We start from the raw sequence: 25885 nt of genomic DNA, 5'->3' as shown, positions 1-25885 counted from the left end.
TAATGATAGTAACATCTAGACAGCATTATCTAGAGACCATCACTAAAGTGGCAAGTGTGGAGTGATAAATACATCATCGAACGATCTAGTTTTTCAGGAAAATTCACCTCTTCAAATTACTCATATCACACTTTGATTTCTGCTCATTCATTCTATTTGTTGGTAATAAAGGACAGATAATGAGGTTTTAACGATTGCAAAATCGTATTATCGTCTAATGTAATGCTAGACTAATGTAATGGTTGTCTGTAATGCAGAGGATCGTGTATCAGACCATGCCTCATATATACTGATTGTTGAGTGTACTAGGGAGAGAGGATATTTCGAGAATATTACGTTAATAGGTAACGCACACGCGTCGCCGATGATCCCAGACTTCCGACCTTACTATCTCTTAGTGATAGAAACTTTTTGATCTTCAAAGGGATTCAACGGTAACAACAGATTGCCCAGAGAAATAAAGAATGCGACTAACTTGTTGAAATTCAAACGCAGATGTGCCGTTAAACTTGTTAAACGATATTAAGCAAACTGAGTAATGTGTAGATATGTGTAGATGTCCCATGTCACTTTTTGTAACTGCAGTTGTCGACAGGAACCGTATGATGATGATAAGATTCTTTTTGTACACTTTTGTAAATAAGATTAAATAAAAAAAGAATGTGACAACATAAGTTTGGATAATTCGATGTCATTTATAGCTTATCTCATTTATGTGTGCGTACAATCTGGGAAGCAACAGATTAATACACTGATGATAGTGCGTGACTAATTTCAGATTCATTAGATTTCTCTGCTTCGGAAGGTAGTCCGTTAAACCACTCGTTGGTATTAGCGGAGCTGGCCATATGCATGTTGCAGTTGTGTTCTTAAATGTAGCTAATCAGGTCCAATGATTTGTACATTGTTTGCTATCTAAAGAACACCTAGGAATGTTTGCGGTATGGAATTAGACCCATTTTCCTCGGTAGAATCATGTTGGTCATCTTAGAAGCATGAATTGGTGGACTTTTCAGGCTTCTCGTTGAATCTTTACTTTTTATCTAGTTTTTACTATCATTTTTGAGCCAGAATTTAGAATAAACATATTTTTAACAGCATTTTAGCAATTCAGCGGAAACATGATTAAACTTAACATTATTTCCGCGATCTTGATATCTTTGGTATTTATAAAGACCCAATTTTAGGATACATCGATTGTAGGTCACATCGTATTTAGATCACAGCTTGGATAATCTTATTAGATTGTTTGTAGTACAATTCTTCTGAAAGAATAAATATTTCAATCTAAAAGAAAGCAATTACATTCGATCCAACCTACCGACAATCGCTTCATGGCAAGGTGTGTCGGTTCGCAAGTAGAGCCTTGGGAATTTGTTTGCATGTCCATTTAAAGCACCGCACACGCTTCTTGGTACGATCATCTTCCAATATAAGCTGTGCCGATTAAAGTATCGTGCAGCATCGAACCACTGCTCCCTAAGAGTACACTTTTTATGCGCTCAAATGTCTACAACGTCTACATCTATCGCAATAGATTCTCGAATGATGCACTAGGGACATTACCTAAAACAAAATCGTCACGAAGGTTGTGTCAATTTCATCCCAACAGCAAACGAGAGATTTTATTTCCCTGCAGCAGTAGCAAAAAAACCTACTTTCTTCGCACTCAACACATCACGCTTCGCTCGTGGTCTTTCTGTTGTGGCTGAGTTTTGCACAAGTCTATCGTGAAGCTCGCCAACCCAAGCCAGCCTTTGGCTGCATACATTTTAATTATTCAATTTTGAAATGATTCGTTGGCTTTTTATAGCACGCTTACAGGCAGCGTAAGGAGACTTGGTTTGCTTGTCTATGCTTCTTCCCGACTGATAATCGTGTCACAATTTGCAATAGAATTTGTACACCTCGAGATGGTTTTGCTAGCGCTGGGACGCTGGGAATCATTTGATCCATTAAAGAAAGTGACAAAAAACGGACCCATTCGAGCAAGCATGTGGCATTTATTCTCACGATCGCAGCTCTGCTTTATAAATCCTTCTCAATTAGTACCATCATTTGGACCGACACGATCATTTCCCTGCAGCCGAGATGTTGAGCGTGCTTGCACAGAAGGAACGGCAAAAACAGGGGCAAAAAATCAGGAGAACACTACAAAAGTGGACTATCTGGCGACCACCCAGTTGCAGACCACACGGAAGCTTAATTATGTTATGAACTGATGCTGCAATGTAAGACGAATTTAATGATTATTTTATTGCAGATTCTATTTTGTTTATCATAACGCTAGCGTCCAGCGTAAAGTCGTTTTCGTGCAGACGTTGTCTATACATGCTCGCGGTCTAATTTAGCGTACGGTAATCATTTGCAAACAAAGGAAAGGCAAATGAAAGCATCTAACATCAATATTGGAATCTGGTTCGGTCCAACATTATTGATTCGTGTGGTCTGAGATATAACGAATTTAGACTTTATGCAGAGAAAATCATTTCACTCAGAGAGTGCAATAAATCAATTGAATAATGCTTTTTGATAACGTGCGGTGATAGCGATGATGTTCTTATTTTGAAGCTTTCTGAGAGCTTAAGAGCTTTCGGAAAAATATACAATAAACAATGAATCATGAAGATGTTTATCATGTTATTATTACAACGAAAATTTATTTCATTGTCACGATCCCGAACTAGACTAGACGGCCTAAAGTCGTTCAATGTCTGATCCATAACATTCGCTACTGCATTCGAGTACCAACAGATGGGTTAGTTGAGCTGTAATTCAAATTTTCTTACCTCGTTCGTGTATGACAGGTAGAGAGGAGCACATCGAAATTGTTGATTTGCTGCCAGTGAAATGTCAGGGAAAACAAACATTGTAACCACAATCAAAAGAAAACAGATTACCGCTTCGGAGACCGATGGATCGCGGATTATGTCTTGATTTAAGGCAAATTATTTTTCTCAGCATGAAAATCGAACGCCACTACTTCACGATTGTCTAGCACAATTGTTGCGCTATTCTGTGGCGTGCCTTAATGCGTGCAGCCAGCACAGCCAGTATCCAGCTGTTTGGAAATGTAAGCGGGCGCGCGCGCACACACACTTAATTATGGAGTTTAACAGTTGAAATGTCGTGTGCTGAGGTAGGCCGGCCGGTGCGAAGATTGCTACACCGTTTTGTAAGCTTTTCCTAAGCACGTGCTCACTCGACGGGGAACGATCTATTAGCAGGGCTCACGGTCGACTACGTGAGCGGGCATCAGTGATCGAACTGAACGTATTTTGCTTGCCACATTTCTCGGACAACAAAATCACGGCGAGTAGGCGAGAACGAAGCAACGGGTGCTTCTCCGGGGAAGGCAAATAAAAAGTACGCTTAAGAATTGTTGTGTCAATGATGGGCTGCCCTGCTGAAAAAGTATAAATGCATCCTTCACGGATGTTCCTGATGGCCGGGACTAATCGGCATTAATTGAAGCAATAATAGCGCGAACTATTAAAGCGTAATTAGATTAAGGCAACGTTACTTCACTGAGCTGGAATGTTACACTTCCACTTTGAAGTCTGTTCCGCCCGGTTCGGGCAACTGCGACGGCTCGGTAGGAATGTCATTTTAATTGTCTAGTTCGTTCTCTCACTTTGCACGGCAAAACAGAGAGTGTGACGTCTAGTATTGTCGACTTGCCGTGAGTTTGTTCTAGCCGGATGATGATAGCAAATCGATTTGTTGGCAAACCCCCCCACATACCTGTGTATTGCTGTTTATTGCCTATTTCTTTTGTGCATCCGGTTTCATTTTCTTTATCACTCTTCTTCGGCTTTATTGAATGTTGGGCATGGTCGTAGATTGAGTTATGAAAATAGTTATCTGCTCAATTACCATGATGAACGAAGTCGGAAAATAATTTGCACGACGCTTATGGACCGTGCAGCAAGATCTGAACCGGTTTGCCCGATGCAATAACTGTTGGTCTCCTGTTACACATTACTTCCGTGTTATCCAACGATGAAGGGAGTGATAGGTGTTAATTTAATGACAATTAGTTGAGTCATAATTTCTACATTAGTGGTTCAACTTTGAAGATGTGCTAATTAGCAGAGAACACCTTTTTGGAGTAGAACAGGACAGTCTATGATTTGAAGCTTTGGTTGATTTTTGATTGAAGATTTTTAAACTAATCTTTTTCCTCTTGCTCCGGTCTAAACAGCACGTCTTTGAGACATGGCTAGGTCACCAATCCTTTTCCATCACAATCTGTCCAAGGATGCATTCCTCCATTCACGACTGCAAGCTGCAAATAAAGATATTTCGTCTTCGAAGCATGGATCTTAAATTAAATAGATTTTGTTCAGTTTTTAGCAATGATATTAGTTGTTATGAAGAATGCCAAAAAATATGAAACAAATTTTAATTGAATTAACAAATAATAATGTTTATAAACTATTTTTATTTGACACAAATATTTATAAGCTACAATTTGATCTCAATTCTACAAGAAACAGTACACTTAAATGTGTGAGTAAAATTCGAGTTTCGATAAATTGAAAATTTATACATCCCTTTAAATTGCTTATTTATAAATAAAAGAACAGTTAAGGCACTTTTCGAGAAAAAAAAACCTTTTCCAATCTTCCATTGTGAGAGATATTCCCATGATACAAATATATGGTTCAATGTTTTGGCATATATTTATTGATACACTGTTCAATCTAAAGCCGCTGTCGGCATTACGGTAGCGACAAGATAAGCGAGAGTCATACCAAGCCCAAGTAAGGACACACCGAACGATACGGAACGATAGAAGCATGTGCTTTCTTTGGCCAGCGCTCTAAAACCGTTATGGGAAAAATTCTCGCAATAGCCCTCCCGTCTCAATGCCAATGTGCGCCGCCGAGTGCCTTTTGCTCCGACTGTGCGACATAAACAGCCGATCAAATTATAATCTATTCATATCTCAAATTAGACTCGGCTTTTATCCCATAAATTTTTGCCATATCAACAATGTTAATGCTGAAACATATTGTCAGTTGAATGGACAAAAAAATAAATTAATAGTCCAGAATTGGACGCTTCGCTCCGATCACTCGATGGCGCTTTGCCATCGCGCTAGGCCGGGTCTCGGGGTTCGCAGACAATCAGTCTAGGAAAGCTTCCGAATTCAATACGATACGCGCAATGGAAATGATTGGGCGGGTGAAGCTCTCTCCTGAAGCACCAACTCGACTCGGTGGCAGATTGTTGGTTCGTTGGAAAAGCACTGTCATGGCTCATCTTGCGCCTGGGAGCAGCTTGCAGGAATACAGGTTTAGATCAGTATGCCTCAGAAATGCACATATTTTGCTGCAATCCGGGGTAGAGAATTCACTGGACTTTAGGTGCGCCAGTTCGCTACGGCAATGCGCGGGTCGGAGACGCGAAGTTGTTACATGGGACGGTGAGCATTTGTGGAATACGGTGGCGAATTGCAGAAGCAGGAATTGATATTTATAGTCGCATTACATGAATTATAGACATTTGAATTGAAATTAAATAAATCTGATAACAAGGTGATTCCATTCAGCAGGTATGAATTGATACATGACCTAGCAAACGATACTTTCAATGGTGTAACACGAACACTGCCGGAATATGCATGGGATTTCTAAAGTTTTGGCCGCCATTGCCGTGGGATGCCGTTCGAGTCTGGGCCTGGGCGCAAGTTATGTCCAGAAGCGGTCAACTAGCTCTTATCTTCAAAATTGCATGTTAAGGTCGATGTGTTTAATGTAAATTAATTTTCTCCTGTCGAATACATTAGCAAATCAAAACGAATCTCTGATGCTGGCTGCACATTTGCAGAATCTGCATAGATTTCATGCAATGTGCAATGCGAATCGTTACGTCTGTGCTGCGTTGTAAAAAAAATTCAGACAACCTGCAACCCATCGATTGCTGTTTGTGTTGCTGTGTCGCTTGGAAGCAAATGTTCGACGCGTGTAATTTATGCGCAATAGGCTGTTACATTCGCAATTCGCAACAACTTGTCAACCGAGGTTCATTTGGTATTTTTGCTAAGGATAATCCTTCATGGCAAGAATGGCTTATTTGTAAATTTCAAGGAAAACTTGTCAGAATAATTACGAAGGTTGTTTTGTCGTACAAAAATCGAACTCATAATATGTGTGTTTCTTTTACGCGAAGGTGTAGATATCATGTGCAAAGCAAATTAAGTAATTTAAATGTGTTATGCCACGGTATTCGATCTTACATCTGGAACTGGTCAGTCGGTTCTCCGGAACTAGTAGTACAATAAGGTCATTAACAGATCAATATGCCCTAGTAGTAAGTAGTGATGTCATCTAGATTGGCGCACCCAAACTACTCTACGACATCGAAACTGTTTCACGTGAACGAGCAACCTTCGAGAAGTATTTAGAGTAGTATTTACTATACGTATTTAGTATACGAGAGTATTTACCACACAGCCATGCGCTATACCACTGGTGCATTTGTCACCAGTCCGATCAACTCCTTCCTCTGCGAAAGCGGCCTCCTTCCTATGGAACATATCATCACCAACCGACTAGTGAAAGCTGCAACTCGGATCCTTGAGAAAGGACTCGAAGTAACTGCACTCATCCCCAGAGCAAAGGCTGAACTACAAACACTCATCAACCAACAGCTACCACCGATCATCCAATCCACTCGCCGGGGAATTCGTCCCTGGTATCTTCGTACACCTGCCATAGACTGGCAACTTAAATATAAACTCCGGGAAACCGGAAAACACAGCCACATCGCCAATAGTACCTTTTCTCACTTAATTCGGACTAAATACAAACATTTTCATCATACCTTTACAGACGGCTCCGTTCATCTGGACTTAGTCGCTCATCTGGGATCCACTCCACCACAGACAACTGCGCTTTCAAACTTCCTAATCACTCCTCCATCTTTTCCGTCGAAGCGATAGCAATTCAACTAGCCGCCGACGAAGGACTACAGACTGACCGACCGAACGTCATCTTCAGCAATAGTGCCAGTGTTCTGGCAGCCTTGGAACACGGCACCTCCAAAGACCCCCACATTCAACTCCTTGACGACATCCCTTCCTCACCCGAAATCGTTTAATGTTGGATTCTGGGTCATTCCGGAATCAACGGAAACGATAAAGCCGACCAACTTGCCAACAATGGTCACCTCCGTCCTGACGAACCATACAACACCCTTTCACGCCGTGATGCCATCCGCTTCACCAACACCATCATCTCCCAACACTGGAACTCCACAGGGCACAACGTAGACCTCAGCAACAAAATCCGTCCTATCAAGCACAACACCTCTTCATGGGAAGATACCGAATCCAGCCACATCCAACGAGTCCTTTTCCGCCTTCGTATAGGTCATACCCGCCTTACGCACTCCTACCTCCTAGAAAAATCCAGTCCTCCACTCTGCAGCTTCTGTGGTGTTGACATCACCGTCCGTCACATCCTCACCGATTGCCATGGATACACGACACACCGAGCAACCTGTCAACTAGAAACTGATTTAACGACAATCCTATCACCCGACAAACTTCAGCAGAACCGCCTCATTAGATTTTTTCGCATCAGTAATTTATACAAAGAAAATTAAACAATAGTTTTACCTTTTACGATACCTTATGCTATAATCGCAATAGTTTTCCATAATATTTAGGCCACATATGCGATAGTTTTGTATTAGATTAAACCATATTTTTTTAATACAATACAGATGCGAATGAAGTCTCTAAGACTCAAAGCCTCTATAAATAAACGAAAAAAAATCTAGATTGGCGAATGTTTAAAAAATAGACTAAGTTGAAGGATTTTTCATTTGATGATCTTGTGTCTAACAATTCCATCTATCTGACCATCGTCTGCTGCATAATGTCAATAAGTTGCAGACAAAAAATGCATTACAAATTATCTTGTAGCAGTTTTAGTTGGTTATTTAGTTTCTTGAGACTAGGAGCCCTCTGAGACTTTCAGTACTCCTGAAAATTCATTCGTATCAATGGAAGCAGCTATGACCAAAATTATAAACAATCTTAAATTGAAGATTCGATCGAAGCATGGACTTCGGTCATGAGCAAATAAGATGAAAATGGCTAGAGCAGGTCCTGGTGTATGGTTTTAACTTCCGCAAGATCTACAATTTTTATCATATCTGTAAAAAGCTGGAATCGTATAAAGGAGGATTTATTAAGACCAAATAACCCAAGAGTTCAAATTAAAAAAAATTCGTTCTAATGCAGCCAATAAGGTATAATGCAGCTAATAAGGCTGATAAGGAAGATTGATGCTCCATTGCCTAACTGGCTGATATAACGCGCAGAGACTTTTTGTCGCAGGTCTACTTGACAATCGCATCGACTCGCCGGCGCTGCTCTCTGTTATCAACATTTATGCCCCGGCAAGATCGCTCCATGCTAGATCACTTCTTGACGTAGGGGAACGTCGTACTCGTTTTAACGCCTCTGATCCGTTCCTCGTCATGTGCCGCGAATTCAACGCCGTGTGTGATCGTTTTGAACCAGACCTGTCGCGCTCTGCGTTCCTTGATTGTACACGTACAGTGTGGCCAATTACTTGTAGAATGTAAAAATGTAAGTGTTCACTGTAAATGTAAAACGTAAAAAAAAAAACGCTTCAAGGGGGCCACATATGGTTCAACAAATAAAATAACAAATAACAAATAACAAGCGTAAAGTTTTTGTTCAACAGTCATTAAAACTAACTGTTTAATAGACCTTGCGGATCTTCTCCCTACAGCCAGGTCTGACTATCCAGTTATAGGTATAAATTTAATCTAAGAAAGCCAGAAATGATAGGTCAATATCGCATAACGTGTACGTCTGTAGAAGATTGTTGTGTCTTTGGGTTTCGGGTGTCCGAGTTGTTTAAATTTAACATTTCAATTAAGACACAAACGAATACTACACTTTATTTGACCTAATTAAAATAACGCACGCACCACACGCAACACACCGAACGCTTGGCTATCTCATAACTGAGTCTCTGTCGAATTCCTCTCTACCCGGTTGCTTATAGATTGCGCGCTGACCCGATCCTGTGGTCAGCGCCCTAAGACACTCACTCACACATCATGCACCTGACAATTGCTTGCCAAAGCTGGGTGTCTGGTCATCAGGTTGCACCATAACAAAGATGAAGAATATTACTGGATATTTACAAATAGTCTACTGAAGAATAATCCTGCGATAGGAACACTACTTTGGCTTGTGTAAAACAAGTAAAAAGTAGTCTATCAAAAGTATTCGAACAAGACACTTGATCATTTTGTTTTCCTATAGCAATGAAATCGTTGATTTATAAGTTCTTGTCATGTTTTAAGAAGCTTTTATGTTGTATAACAAGAAACTACTTACACTTACCCACATGTTACCCGAAAATATCAAAGTATCGATTCGAAAATACTTCTTCTCACTCGAGGAGTCTGGTACCAATGCCTGGAAGATATAAAGGACACGATTCAAGGTATTGACTGCGTTCTTCTTCTTGGCTTAACAACCTTCTAGGTCTCGTCGGCATCTAATGATTTACTGGATTGACAACACCGTAGCACCGCTATCGCCTCACCACTGGACCACCCTTTTTCGTCTATGTTATCGTTTATGTTAAGCACAAAATACAGAAAATTTTTCTTCTGTTACGAACCGTTTTTTTTTTTTTTTGAACATAACAAACAATCAATCTGCTACATTAAATGCCAATCGTACCACGTACGAAGTGAAAGTTTTGTTGAACAATAAAAGCTCGAAATAAAACAGCTTCTCCAATGGTTCTCCCCATTAAGGCGTCAGGATGTTTTCACCCAATGAATTTATGAATAAATGTTATTTGCGTCACACAGGTAAACATTAACTGTGCGTGTCGTACGGAATAAAATTGATTTAAAAAAAATGATGGATAAGGTCTTGGTGAGGTTTTATATTTTGTGCAAAAACCTAAAATTAAATCGTCACGGCCCCACCAGAACGACAATCAATTATGCATCACCGGATGGCAGAGACCTCATATCCTAATTTGCGTGTAGCAACAGCAGCGTGCAGCGAGCTTCCAGTTCACTGATGGCATCATCGTCTTACTGAACTGAGAGAAAAAAAAACGAAAACCGCAAGCCACAATAGTATCAATGCGTACCGCTTGGCAACTGGGCATGTTCGCCTCAGCACAGGAACATCACTATCAAATTAAAAGACGTGGTTTCATTTCACACGGCTGCTTTTATTGCACAACCGCCCCATCAGCGCCCCCTGAAGTATTGAAGGCACTTGCGTTGGCCTTTTGTTCACTCCCCTCAAACTCTCGTCTTCGATCAACGACTGCCCGGCTCGACTGATCTGGTTTATCAACACTTCAGCCCCCAACGTAAAACAACAACAAAAACACACGCACACAAAAAACCACAATAATGCGGCCGATGAGTTGTCCAGTACGCACCTTGGGTCTCCTTCCTGCTCGGACACTTAAACGTGACCAGCCAAGCGTGTAATTTACTTAAATGAAAATTTTGCTCGACTTTTCGCATTGATCTTCTTCGTCCTGGTTCAAACTGCGAAAAGCACGGTTAAGTGAAATTCTTCACCGTGCCTGCAACTGGTGGGCAATAAAACAGTGAAGGTGTCCCTAGCGGGTCCGTTGGTCATGCCTTGCGGGGTTTTGAGCTGGTCTCAAAACAAAAGCGTTTCGTCATCAATGTAATTTTAAGTATTTAAATATTATGTTTAACATTTTATTGCACCAGACCACCATCACCGATGCTCGATTTCTACAGGGACAGGCAGGAAGGCGTAATGGAAAAGGTAAACCATAACAGAGGACCTAGGAGGAGGAAGGGTGCAAGTGTGTAATAAAGGTAAATTGATTATTTCGTAAGTGCAAAAACTGGGTGACATGTTGTAGACTTGGCTAGAGACAAAACAGGACTTTCAAAATTAATAAGCTGTTCAGGTTGTAATGCTTTTCTTTTGATTTATTTTAAAAGCCAGAACCTTATTGATGATTTGAACTTTATTTCTCTCATTATATGCCTCTGAAGCTAAGCTTTATTTTATTTAAATTACAATTGAATGTAACAATTTGACGCGAAGACTATGACTTATCACCGTGAAATGTTTGTCTCCTTATGTGTCTTGCCGAAGGGACAGGATAATGCCCTTTTACGACATTATTCTTGGATTTATAATATGCAATTTGGTGGTAATTTGGATTTTCGTTTATTTTTATTCTACAACCAAATAGTTTAGTGTTTTAATTGAACCCAAAAAACCGCCTTTTACAACCCAATTTCAATTTAAATATAAAGGTAAACTGAAGAAGTAAATAAAATTGCTGATTATTGCAGCTCATTCTACCATTATTTTGGGTTTCGTTCAGTTCCATTAAATTGTACTTCATGGTAAGTTACAGAAAAGAAAACAAGCACACACACAGTGAAGAAACGAACATGTTGCACCAATCTTTCCTGCGGGACTGAAGAAAAAAAAAAGCACATCCCAACAATAATGGTGGATCTTTTCATTGCGGCGCACATATCGAACAGATTTGTATGCCCGTGAAGGCACATCATGCATGAGGTTCGAAAATAAATCGTCCGAAATAAATTTGGATGCGTTGCGATTTCGAACGGGCAAACACGGAAAGCGAAACACTCAAACCATTCGCGAGAAGAAGACACAGCGACAATTTCGCAGACGGAGCATACGAAATCCAAAACTAATTTATCCTAATTAATGACTTCAATCTAAAATTTCATTTATTATCGCCAGTGTTTCAAGCCATCACCGTGTGTGTATCACGAATAGCACCTTAAAAGCGAGGTATTTATATCACCCAAAAGCACGATTTCTTCTTTTTTTTGCGTGCTGTCCCAACCCAGTGTGAATAAGGCCGCTGACTGAAGATGTCATCGGTCGCAAGTCGCCCCAAACGGCACTCCTCCAAAACGCTTCAGCCAACATGATTGAATTGAGATTGTGCTGGATGCAAAAAGTTGGAATGAAATTTGATCCTCCGAGCTTGAAAGTTTACTGTTAATGTATGGAAAAAAGTGCGTGCCCTGTTTTTTTTGCGGACTGCCTTTAACTGTCTGCTAATTTATTATGACATAATTTTGTCATGCCTAGAAGCTCATGCTGGGTGATAAATCTTCCTTTTTCAATGAGTTTCAAATGGAAATTTATAGATTAGCCACTAGATTTTTTCGTTTACGTTACCCGTTTTGCTCTTTAAAGATAAGTCGTGTTATTTAATGCTAAACGCTAATAATTTGCAAAGTTTCACACACTTTGCTATACTCTTTATCCATCAACCGAACGAACCGTAATTACCGTTGATGTGTGTCCCATTCCAAACCCATTAAATGATAGAAACTCACTTTAACGCCTCACTGCACGCTGCCGACTGCGGCTCCGATCTGTTCTAATTTCTTTCGGCGATACAAATATGCTGCAACTGCAGACAAACACGGAAAGAAAAACCGACTGCGCTACTCCTCGTGCTTGCTGCGTGCTGCGAGTGCACGGATAATTCCCTCAGGATGATCTTTGCGGCAAAGCTCTTTTGTCACTCTATTTATGGAAAATGCAACAAATTGCCGATCGAACATTGAACACTGGCCCTGATGCAACTGTCAACAGGAACGAAGGCTGGAAAGGGCGTCGGAACGGGAACCGCGTACCTCAATGCGTTCCTGCTAATGCCGCACTTTGAAGCCGGTTGCACTTGGCAAATGGTTTAATGCCCTTTCGGGAGGGTTCGGCACCGTAGCGTACGTAGCATGCGGGCGGTAGTTGCATTTTATCGTTATCAAAACAATCGGAGAACTGCTCGGCAGTGGTACTGATCTGACTTGCACATCCCCATTCAGGTTTTGAACAACTCAGGAAAAAGCAAACCAGAGATTCCTGTGTTTCTTTTTGCATAATAGTTTATTTTAGCATGCTAGCAGTCATAGGTTCGTTTTATTTCTTAGGTTTAATTATGGTTCAAACAAAATGATTTTTGAAAATGAAGCGAAAAATCAAGTCGGCGTTTGGAATCAACTTCAACCTAGGAGGTATCGTGAATTCATAAGTCATATTGCACATGCGTTTAGTGTAATAGCGAGGTAGTTAAATTTATTTAACTAGTGATACTGATGGTTGCGGCTGCCCAGTGGTGTAGGCAACAGCAGCGTCGGTCTTCAAACGGCAGGACCTTGGTTCAAATCCCATCCGGAGTGTCCCCCCGCAGTGAGGATTGATTACCCAACTACAACTACGGAATAAGGTAAAGAACGAGGAGGAAATGCTTTAAAATTATTGATCAATAGTAAGCTAGCACAAGCGGTGGTGACAATACGAAGAAGAACTGTGATAATTATTTATAAATCAAAAATATAAATCAAACAGTGATACTGAAATTAAGTAACTGAATGTAAAGACAAAAAGCATTCTGGAAAAGTTCAATAAGCTCGAAGAATCATACCCGTAATATGCGTTTGTAATGAAATACAGAATTGGACAATAAAGTCTTCTTCTTCTTGGATTAACCTTGCAGGTCACGAAGGCTATTGAATTGGTTTGCTAGAATTGATAACACCACGTAGTTGAATAGTCAATCGTCGCTACGGGGAAACAGTCCGGATGGGACTTGAACCCCTATCCTGCCGTACAAAGACCGGTGCCGCTGTCGCCTATACCACTGGTGGACAATAAAAAAAGGCCACTTAATATTGTCCAAATTCACTGTTGAACGAGTGGCTCATTTAAACCTTTTTAACCTTTCTAGTATTTTTATTTATTTTGAATTTATTATAAAGTATGACGGAGCGTCGCCGTATTGTCCACACACATGTGTGACAGTAACAATGAACATTAATAATAAGGCATTTCTTTTTTATTCTTTGCCGTATCCCGGGGATGCTCGGTTGAACCTTTTCTAGTAGATTTGACACAAACTAGGCTTTTACTGTATCCTTCAGAAATCGATTCTGTTTAAATTGTTTTGCTATAAGTATGATCCATAAGTCAACAAAACAACGGGACATTACACAAGTTGATCTTCAGTTTGTATTGTTTTGGATTCTCTTTTCCTTAACCCAAAGTCTTGATAAAAAGATGGTTGTTTTTAGATTTGTGTTGGCAGAGTCAGGATTCGGAAAATGTTAATAATCAATCACTTGACAGTTTCAAGGCGCATTGGGTCCTTATCGACGGACTCGATCCGATTCGGATTCAACAAGATTTCTATAGGAATCTTCAATTTGGATTTGAGCGATTGCAATGTGATTTGGATTTGATTTTGCCTCGTTAAAGACGTAATTGGAAAAAAATTGTTCTTCAGTTTGTAGCATTTTTATTCAAATATCCAGCAAAAGCTATTTAGAACTCGTTAAATCGTTGTCCTACTGCATCGAGACAAGTTGTTACGCACAAAAAATATAATACATTTTTTCCCTTCATTAACACCAAGATCTGGCAAAGAGGCAACAGAAGTTCAACTAAACAGTTCAAATGAATTCCTGGTTCTAGTCGAAACAGAAATCGTGAGGTCATTAGAAATACATCATTTAAATTACAACCACGTCTTGGTGAATCAGGCTTCACATGGGGACGATTAAAATGATCAATTGCAGACTTTAGATCCTTGCATACTTCATATTTTTGCGTACAAATGCCAATGCAGCATAATACTTTGATTCTTCCGAAATCTGGAGAGTTTGCTATGTAATGGACCAAATTTTTCCTTACCTTTGCTGTTATGGTTTTGTTGTATGATTGCTCACAAGTTCAACAGAAAGCAGTTAAAAATGTCATCATTCTCAACTTAAGCCATTTTAGACCTCATTTGTTGTAAGTTACTATTTCTGCTATAAATCATCGCTAAGGGTCGACACGTTAATCCACATGGTGATAGAGAATTGTCAATAACAGTAACACTTGCGATTATTCCAACAAATCCGAAATATACACATAGATTAAGCCCGTTTGCCTGTTGCGTGCTGCTTACAACCCAGAAGAAATGTAACTGAGTCACATGGAGGAAGCAAAATACGAGTAGCACAAGCAGATCGTGGCCACCGACCAAACGCTCGCTGCTGGATCTGATTTATTCGCTTGGTTCGTGTGTAAATGCTACGCACGAAATCTTCTGTAAAGGGCAGTCTGGGTGTGCAAGGTAACTACCGCGCATTACTTTAATTCGCAGAGCAGCAAGTTTAGATTGAATTATGAACGACACCCAGGTTGTTTCTCGCCATGCACCGAGTCCTTTTGTAGTATGCCGGTATGGTCAGCTGTGCATCGGGTTGTGGCAAGGGACTCCAAAACAAGGTGATGTACATGTCATTTATGTTTCGGTAAATAGCCACGACTGTTACCCTGTCGTGAAAAGGAAATCATAACACGGTTTCGCTTTTGCACGCAAGAATGGTTTCGTACAATAGTGTTCCTCAACGTTTTTTTTTTTGTTTTTGGTAAAATCTGTATTAACCATCCTATTTGCACTACATCAGCTGATGACCATACTTGAAGTTAATTTAAGAGTTCAATTTATAGTATATTGCGAGTAAATAGAAACTCAAACACATGGTATTGTAATGCAAACTTTCCATATGTAAATATTATAACAATCTTCAAAAAACTGTTAAAACTGAACGGCCTCGCCATTCGAAAAAGCTTAAAAATGTCATTTTAAAATTTAATCTTCCGCTTGTAGGCCATTTCGTGCTGAAGAATATGAATAAACATTGTCCTGTAATCGATACATCTTGAAACGGGGATTGCTCCAAATTGATGATCGTTATTAATGTCTGCACGGCTTCCCGAATTGTTCGCCTTTGCTCAGGTTGCATCATTTCGAAGATATTAAAACCGATGCGAAAGGAAAGCGCTCGTGTCCTGGATGCGCTAAGCTCGCCAATGTACTTCCTACTTTCCTTTCCGTGGCGCGCTCGCACTGGTTTGTTTATCGCTGCGCAACGTAAAGGTGTGGTTGCCTTAAATTGGGTAATAAATTTGAAAAATTTATCCCACCTTGCAGGGAGTACACTACTGCGCAGGCCTTAAAGTGTGCTCGCTAATGAAACATATAAATTTGATTGAGGAGGAATTTCGAGGAATGAAATGTACGGTCAGTGTCCCACACGCAACCCAGCAGCTACCGAAAGCCTGCCCAAAACGGGGATGCTCCGAGAAGACATCCGAGACGCTGAAGTACGAACCGATCGAGCTGCTCTTTGTTCGCTGCTGGCTGAAAACTGTAACAAATCGATTAAAGTGGTACTATATTTTTGTCAAGATGCATTCAATTAAGGAATTCATGGCTGTTTTATTGCTTTGTGGCTAAAATTAACACACCACAATCGTGTCGTAAAAGCCGATTATGTAAATATATTTCTCCGCTGACGCAGAAGGATTATCTGAAGAGCAGCCAAAAACTGCAGCTATTACGGATTTAGTTTTCATGATATTTTTTGTTTTCAAATACCTTACATTTAGCAAACGAATAACTAAGTTAGTCATCACACGGAACAGGCGCCGATAGAATCCTGCCGCTGGACACTAAGCTGCTAAGGAGGTGATGAGCACTCCTCGCTGCTAATAACATTGTCATTTATCGTTAAATAATTTAAATCACAAAATGTTGTCCCCTCCAACGCTTCTCGTTGCTGTTGTTGAGATACTTTTCCCATGTTCACCTCTCTTTCAGCCGACTGCAGTGCAAATTGTGTGCAAGCTAAAGGGGAAAAAAGCCATAAACCCCTTCATTATCATTATCGCTGCTAGTATCCGCTCATCACCGTTGGCTCGGCAAAAAGCGGATCGGGAGAAGAAATTAATTATACGAAAAATAATATCTCCGTCCGTACGCATGTTATTTCACTAACTGGAAGGCCCATACTTACTTTCCATCTCATGCCCGATAGCCCGTGGCATTCTCGGACCCGAAATTGGTCCTACCAGCTTGTAATCAGAGTCATTCCTGCAGCCACACGAACGCAGGCCGCAGCACGATCGATGCACGCAATGCTTGGCACCGATGGACCAGTTTTTATTTGCATAAAAAATCAATTTGTATGTTTACTGTGCAAACAATGGTGGCGGCACTTATCGTTACTTCAACAGATCGGAAAACTGCGGTCTGTGCTTCTGATCTTGACCGCACAAAAATGTCTTGGGTACTGAGTGAAAACGACTTTTCTAGGAAGGTTTGGTTTAACGTGCCGTAGTGAGTAAGGTTGACTTACTAGTACATAAATCGTGGATCAAAACTTTATGAGTTTGAGGAAATTTATCATTGCAATCTACAATTTATCTACAATTGGCAATAGCACAACGAGCATTATCCAGCTTTAATTTGGTGACTGCTCATTGTAATCCTGATGAGTATTGGTAACTGATACAAAATTTACCCTGCCGCTGAAAACCAGTTTGTGTACCTGATGTGAAATTGATTCGACCACATGAAAAGCTTGTCACTGTCGGCGGGAAACCACCAAGACTCGCACATGGGAAAATCGGCCCCAAACTGCTCAACACCAAAGATATAATTAATTTTCGCCTGCCGAATATACTGCACCCATAGTCCCTGGAGGACACGATGAAACTAAATTATTTCACCCTGTTGATCATTTGTTTGATTAAACAACACTGTACAACGCTGGCTTTTTTTTTGCTGCTCAGCAAACAACAGCGAAAAACGTACATAGTAGGAATATGATGGACATCGAAGAAGAGCAGGAGAAATCCTGGATGTCTGAAAAATGGAAGCCGACTTGACTTGGCTGCATAAAAACGGAATCCAGATACTCTGCATTTCGACAGTTTCGACACGGTCTTGGAATGCAGCCGAACGAGTGCATCGATTTATCATCGTTGTCGATGCGCGCCTCGGTGGGGTTTGCCTTTGACCATATCGACACACACACACATAAACACGTTAAAGGTAGGATCACGCAAGGCTCGGCCCAACAGAGTTCTGCTGCCATTCTGGAGCATCTTCGCAAAAATGATGGCAATTGTAAAAACAGAAAACCACACAGAGGAAGAGCAAAAGTGCGCCCCGGACCCGTGGACTGATGTTTCAAAAAAAAAGCCCGAAATCGAGGGCGCGAAACAAATGCAACAACCCGCAGGATGAAATCAGGTTGATTTCAATTACATGATTAAATTGATAAAAAAAATCATTTTCCACTTACACTACTTTGGCGGGCACCTGCGGCCCAAGTCCTACACACTTGAGCACTGAGCATGAATTGAGAGCTGATCGCTGACGATGCCTACAATTTCGTAATGTGTCTCTTTCCATCTTTCTTTCTCTGTGTCACTAGTTTAGCGGCAAAACTTGACGATTGATTGGTGCGGCTGAAGATCGTTGCGATCGATCGTCACATCGATCGGAACATTGCTCGATTTCCCGTCCTGAGCGGTGTACCAGGGCATAAGGGTTGGAGCAAAAAAAAAAATCTTTCCGCCAACAGTTGTTCACTCGCTTCCAGTGTATGTGTGTGTGTGTGTGTGTGTGTGTGTGTGTGTGTGTGTGTGCATGTGTGTGTATGAAGGCAGCTCGTTCGTCTTCCTGCAGTAAGCAGCCAATACTCCGCTAAAGGAAAGCCGATCAATTGCGATGACGAAGTACGACTGTGTGAGCTACGGCAGGGCCTCGAACCAATTCAGGATAGCGCAAACAACCAACAGAAAACAACTTGGCATCGTACACACTTTCGACTGATGGAGACAAATTGCTCCAAATTAATAACCACCTTATTATGCGGCAAAATCGACATGTCAGTCCCACCAGACCGAGGTCCGTACGCTTGGGCGCACGGTGAAAAGGGGATTTCTTCGACACAAAAACGGACACCACTGTTTCGGGACAAATCGGGCGGCGCAAGAAATAGTGCCGCTCTTTTACACCCAAAGGTGGCTATTTGAGCACATCGTTTTCTCGCCATCGTACGCTGTAAGAGTTGCATTGAATTTACATTACGCACGCGAGCAATAAAACGCTTACAGCGGATCGATTTTCTTAGGTTTGGATATTCTCAGGAAAAAAAGCACCTGTTGGTTGGTTTGTTCTGTTTTTAATATTAAATCGCTGGATTCTAGAAAAGCAAAGCCGTTTCATCATGAGTTCTATTTATAAAATTTTTTCGATCAGTGTAGGACCGTTACAAAGTCTCAGTCTCGTCCAGAAGTCATCGGCAAAGCTAGCTTTTTAGTATGGAAGTAGAGCTGCCAACAAAACTGCTAGAGCCCGTTACGAACAAATTTATTTCAAATTTATTCCGCTTTCGATGATCATGCAGTAAAAATATTGATAAACATTGAATCAAACTTGTGCATGGTGTTGTTGCTGGCAGCAGGTTGTCCGATTTTGCTCCACTTTGTACAAATTGACTTCAGTCTCGATATTGCTTCGGACCCAACCCTAACCTGCTCAAGCTTTTGTCAGACGGAATCGATTTCCAAAAACTCGATCACAATCGATCTGGAAGAAGATACCCTAGAGAAGAGCAAGAAAAAAGAGTTAGGCTCGCATGGGCAGAGTGCGTAGTCCGCTAAGAGCATTTCGAAATTAGTATTCATGACACCGGTAACGGACACCAACAGACTAAACAGCCAGCGTTCAAGTCCAAGGTATGGGGCCACCATGGCCGAATGCGCCCTGGCTGGATGGAGATTCTACCGGAAAGCTTTACATTGCCATCTCCCACCAGTGAGCCTCTTCTGCTCAGGATTTCCCTGCACTTGCGCATTTTATGGATGTTCCCCCTCACTCACGCATCACGCTGGTCGGGGGGAAGGTAATGTTCCATTTCTTATAGCACCGCTGCTCATTAATTATTCATCGGAATCTCCAGAACTGCCCAGTTTCCTAAGCCATATTTTTGTTTCTTTTCTTCTTTCGCCGCCCTTGTGACGGTGTCATGTCAGTGTCATAGAGCAGAGCAAAATTCCGCTGGGCAGTGATCGGGCGACTTACCAATGCTGATCGGTATTTGCCACGAGACCCGTCGTGGCGACCCATCGCTCTGCGCAACACCTTCATCCATTCTGCATTCTTGGTGCTGCCGGCATGACTTCGATCCTTGCCGAATGGTGTTTGAAATATGAACCACAAATGTCTCATAAATTAAAATACTTTGCGCCCATTTCTAAAGGGGGACAAATCAGGTTGACAATTTAGCTTCAGGACGTACGAAGGAACATTGGTTTTTTGCTTCTCTTCCCATCGCACAACAGTCTCAGGATAGCGGGGCATGACAGGAATGTGTACCAACGCTCCTAGCTGTCGCAGTGCGGACCGGTGATTTGGACGGTAAATAAACAAAATAATTGTTCCAAAACATTCCGCGCCATAGCAGCATTCTGGTTTTTGCTTTTTAAACATTCGTCACCCGAAACGCTCCCAATGGACCGAGATTCGATGAGAGGGAAGTGGCGTGAAAAATATTTCGGACAATATCATCTAACGATCGCACCTTGAGGAATTGTCGCGTTCCGACAACACTTCGCGCATACTGATGTCATGTTTTATTTAGGTGGAAGTGGTGCTTTTTGTGACTGTTTCGTTAAGAAAAAGTATGATACTAATTGTTTTGTTTGCTGAATTGCCTCTTTTTATTTATGTGTACAAATCAATGCATTAATACTCATCATAAAACATTGAAACGATAATTAAAATAGAGCTCAACGATGTATTTCGTTTTTAATGACATGACGAAATATTCTTTTACTGAAAGTAGAGCTAATCGTCAGCGAATAATTTAAAGAACTGAAGTTCAGTTTTTCGGTAACGATCAGAAAACATTGTTCAATATATTTTTAGTTTTAATAATAAAACTAAACATTGAACAGTAAATTATGTTTCTTTAGTCGCTACTCAACACAAAGACTTCCAAAGAATGGTCATCTGCAAGCGGCCATTGAGAGTGGACACGGGAAAAAAAACATAAACAAAACTGCTCTCTCCATTTGTGGTGATGGTCAATATGGTACAGATAGATACAGCAGCCACAGATGCAACGCACAGCTCGCGACAAAGCCCCTGAGGGCAATCGGCATGCCAAACGGTGATATTTATCGCCAATTTCCGTATGTGTACGAAACCAGGTATGCAAGCAAAAGGTGCTATCTTGAGCAGGTGATAAATCAGATAAATTCCATTCCGATGCAGGGTATTCAAATGACCATCAACATGATGTCAGTAAAGATGGGTAGGGATATTGACTTTGAAACCCCGGGATGCTACTTTTGGATAGACTTTTCTTTGACTTCGACTTTAAAAGACATGCTGGCGTCGATAGACCCATAGATCAACGAAAATTTATGCAAAGCGAAACAATGAAACCGACAATAAAATTACCCCTTCGTATCCTACACCCAGAACCAGCAACTACAGACACATACATATATGCAAGCTTGAGGTTGCGGACAGGCACGCTTTACTTGGACGGTGGGAAGAAGTACATTTTTCGCAACAGTAGAGGAAAGTACGATGTATGTTGAACAGTGAAGCAAATGTGAGATATGTTTCAAATTCGTACTTAAAACAAACAACAAAACGTTAACTGAGTACAATTGTATTCAAAAGTAAGTATTCTTCAACATCATTCCTTTTAGTCAAACAGATCAGTATTCTTTGCTCTAGCAAAGTCCGTAAGCTGTGTTCGTGCGGCCAGAAGTGTAGCTGTGAATTATGTGAAAAGTGATGAGAATGTGCCTTGGTGTAAGTTGTCCAGTTGGAGTACCGGTTTTGTTTGCGCCACACATGGGTGTTAACGTTGGCTATCTTGTGCTTGTCTTGACGTCTCGAGTAGCCATCAATCGGACGTATCGGAAAATGGATCTATAAAAATTGAACATAAGATAAATCTGTGACGAAGGAATTTGCATTGAAATGTACTCCATTTTAATGTTAAATGGAAAATGGTCACCTTGCGATTAATGACTTTATGGGAATGCATTCGAGCACTATGAACCACACGGTAACGATGCACACCATCTTTGCCGTTGTGCCTTTTCTGCAAGTGTATGCAATCGATTGACTTTTGAGCGGAATTCTTTGTATTTAATCTTTTTAATCTTTGCATCTTTCTTGTTAATTGCAAACTGAGTACAATTCTGTTACAACTGTTTGCTTTCATTTAGCATTCCCATGTCAGGCAGGTGCGTTGGAAGGCTCATGAGGTTGTGCAGATCGATATTGATCAGGAACAAAATAGCTGTATCGGTATGTCATATTCATGACTTTCATACCCTAAAGCTACTCATTTCAGATTAAATTAATTACATAATAACACTGTTAACACATGTCATGTATGAGTATGCCATCCTATCCATGAAACAGTTTCAGAAGAAGGCGTAAATAAGAGAACAATAAATTAATCTCCTCATGCTCTACTGGCCTGTTCATGGCATGAGAATGACACCTGACGATCTTCCAAGCAAAGTATTTTTGTAGGAGAAAACAGCGTGACAAGCCCAAATGAGAAATTGCTGAGTTTATCAGAAATGTTGGGAAAATTGATTGGTAAACGGTCCTTTATCATATTTGTATTGAGTATTGAGTATTGAGGACTTCTCAAGATCGCAAAGTGGTAGAAGCATTAAAAGCATTTCATACAGTTACATAAGATATAATTAACAATATCTTTTCTTGCAGTCTTAAAAAGTTGTAAGGTCATGTCTACAATTCTTGGCTACCTTAATTCGAGTGTACCAGAAGCAGGATAATTAGACCTGCGTACGGAAAGTCGATACGTATAGAATTAAAAACCCAGTCCTCGTGCGTGACGGAGCATCAAATGCATCAATAAATTCTTTCTTATTACCTTTTATGTTACAGGAATGTTCACTTCATAAGGCAGAATCGTCAACTCCTAAGTGTAGCAGACGATGTATTGTTCGGAAAACATTTATTAACTCACAAAAATCCAAATGAAAACATTTCCTGATTACGGTGTTTCCATAAGTTACCTGTAGCGTTATAATTTGCTACACAAGGGGATAGGGAGGGGTTGGGGGAGGAATGTGGTTCGACTTTGTGTGTTCAGTCTATTGTTCTAAAATTAGTGTTACGTTTTGTTACGATAGGTATCGATCTATGACTAGAATTGTCAATATAGGAACGATTAGGTTATAAGAGCTTTTTAGGTGCTTAGTCCGGTACAAGAGCATTGATTCCCATCCGAACCGTTCTTCCACACATAGAACTGTATTGGCAGACCAAAACCTCTGAGATGTTTATGTCTGAGATGTAGATGAGATGTCTGAGATGTAAAACAACAAGGTCCAGTCTTGTTTGACAATACGGCACTGGACAGTAATAATCAAATGTAAATAAATAAGGTCCAATCTTGTAATTTGTGCACTATATTGTTCTTCAAAGTTTAACCTAAGTTAAACCTTCAACTGGGGCCCGAGATTTCTTGAGGTTTCGAGCTTTCATGGAGCCCCGATTGTGGAAGAGGCTCGAAACTAAGATCGTGGAGAGGATATTTTCTATAGAAGGCAGAGAAATCATGATCAATCGGCCAATTTCACGTCCCTGTCCTCAGTCTTAAGTTAAATTTGAATGATGTATTCATAAGAATACTCAGGCACGGATAAAAGACTCAATAACTGTAAGACGCCCTTCAGTCACCAAATTCGATGTGATGGAAGCCCCAAGTTACATTTTGCCTCCTCCAGAAATCCCTTAAACGGCTAGCGATCTGGTGCCGTCATCTGCCAGTCCACTATCCCGGCCTTCCTGGCGGAGTCATCAGTGCCATCAGACCATCTCAATTTGACCTGTGGTCCATGTTGACAAACCTACAAAGACTTTACGAGTGAGATCGTCCGGCGTCATTCTAATGACAGCGTTACGATTTGTTACGATAGGAAGTCAAAATTCTGATTTTAGCATGACGAAATTTATGAACCGCCACTTAGACTAAACAAACAAACTTAAAAATTCCTATCCGAATTTATGCTAGTCGTAGTTTTTCTGTTCTGAGGAGTTTATTCAGCAGTTTAAGTAATAAAAAATCTTTGAACACATAAAAACACACACAAACAAAATGTCTCTTTTGCGACAAAAAACATCATAATTGAAGTACAATAAATTTATCTTGATATCATAATTCGTAATTCAAGAATGTTGCTGATAATCAAAAATAAATTGAAGACTACAAATTTTGTTTTCGTGCCAAACCCCGAAAGCGATTTCAACGATTACTGTACATTCAGAACACGCGGTAACATATTCGACGGTCATCAGCAGCATCCGCACAGTGGGAGGCTGATGATGCTAGATTGAAACGGAAAAACGCTCCATACCGACCAAACTTTCAACCACCATCAAGCCATACTGCAAACCGAATTCAGAGAAATTGTCTTACTTCTTCGCTCTTGTTTTTGTTTTGTTTTGTTTTGTTTTTGTTGCTCATCCCGGTCCGTCCGTGAAAAGCATCTTCGATCGACGCTGGACGACGAACACAATAAATTGTCATTTTGACGCGATTCATTCCAGTCCCGAATCCACCGTAGTCCACCATGGGTTATGGCGCTCGATCGCGTGTGCTGTATAAGGAAACTCGATATAAGTAGAACACCTGTAGGAAATTGATGTGGGGACATCTTCAGTGCGCACGTATTTGGGTATGGAGTCATTCCAGCCCTGGGCGAGCGTCGCACGAACAAGATCGATTGAAGCTTTGCGAAGGCTTTAGTTTACGCAATCAATTAACGTGTGGCTGATGATCGTTACGAGATTCTTTACGCTGGCCACCCGCGGACGACGACTGCACATCAACGACACACAAGGCGTGACTCGTACAAATCAACAAACGATGCAAATGCAAATGAATGACCGCAGGCAGGTGAATCGCGTACTGAACGAGAAAACTGCAAAAAGAGATACGAATAAATAATCGTATCTGTAATAAAGTAATGTCCTACATAAGAAACAATCGCATCAATTTTCTTTCACACTTTTTCGCTCTTCATCGTCGTCCATCGTCTCTGGTCCGTTTCATGCCAGAAGCTTGAATAAAACGCCTTTGCACCGTGTACACAATCAAACAAACAAACGTTTTATTCACTACAAATGCATTCAGTTTATAAATAGTTCTTACGCTTGAAAATTAAAAATACAAAAATTCACTAAACAACATGTTGCTATCTACAGCTCGAGATTCATAAATTACGTCTTGCAAGTCTAGCTCTTACTATTTCGATACTGCCCATAAGAGAGATTCCATGTAATGCGTTTATGATGAAGTGGAAATTGTAAAATACAAATTTATTACATTGATGCGGGAGAAACCAAGTAACACGAGTTTTGGCAATAAATTATGAAGCACAACGCAGCTTTCCAACTGGGTTCGGAATAATCTCTAATGAAAAATTTGTACACTCATATCTGGCACCGTATGTGAACTTAATCGACCTACTTATCTATTAGCCACTAGACGTCGTATATACACTTGTTCCGAAACGTAAGAATCCAACACGATCTGCTGGACTGCCCTATCATCTCCGAGAATTTTCACGTTCAACTCAGTTGATACTGAGATTTAGGAAAGAGTGGTATTAACATAACTGGCAAATATTGTCCCTTACTGGCTGCTTACAGTCAATCTCTCAAGAATGCTTGTAGTATACGGTAGGACGACTACTACTACCATGATAGGACTACCTTCCTTCTGTATACTGTCATGTCCTGTGAGGATATCATACTATTGCATAATTTATCTTCGCGAGTTTATAATTCTTTTACTTCCCATCATGACTTCACCGACGCTCTCTCTCTCTCTCTCTCTCTCTCTCTCTCTCTCTCTCTCTCTCTCTCTCTCACTCTCTCTCTCTCTCACACTTTACAGCAGCAGA

At 40.7% G+C, this 25885-nt stretch overlaps 2 protein-coding genes across 2 annotated transcripts in view; both read right to left on the bottom strand.

The window, feature by feature from the left end:
* Positions 1-25885, bottom strand: part of LOC126556283 (histone H1-like) — a 591209-nt gene that overhangs the window by 510191 nt on the left and 55133 nt on the right. The gene's annotated exons all lie outside the window — the stretch shown is intronic.
* LOC126556243 (39S ribosomal protein L2, mitochondrial) overlaps positions 1-25885 on the bottom strand; it is a 471612-nt gene that overhangs the window by 415323 nt on the left and 30404 nt on the right. The gene's annotated exons all lie outside the window — the stretch shown is intronic.

Source organism: Anopheles maculipalpis, chromosome 2RL (genome assembly GCF_943734695.1).
Source record: "Anopheles maculipalpis chromosome 2RL, idAnoMacuDA_375_x, whole genome shotgun sequence".
In the NCBI taxonomy this organism is placed as follows: Eukaryota; Metazoa; Arthropoda; class Insecta; order Diptera; family Culicidae; genus Anopheles; species Anopheles maculipalpis.
This window is presented reverse-complemented; position numbering and strand designations above follow the sequence as displayed.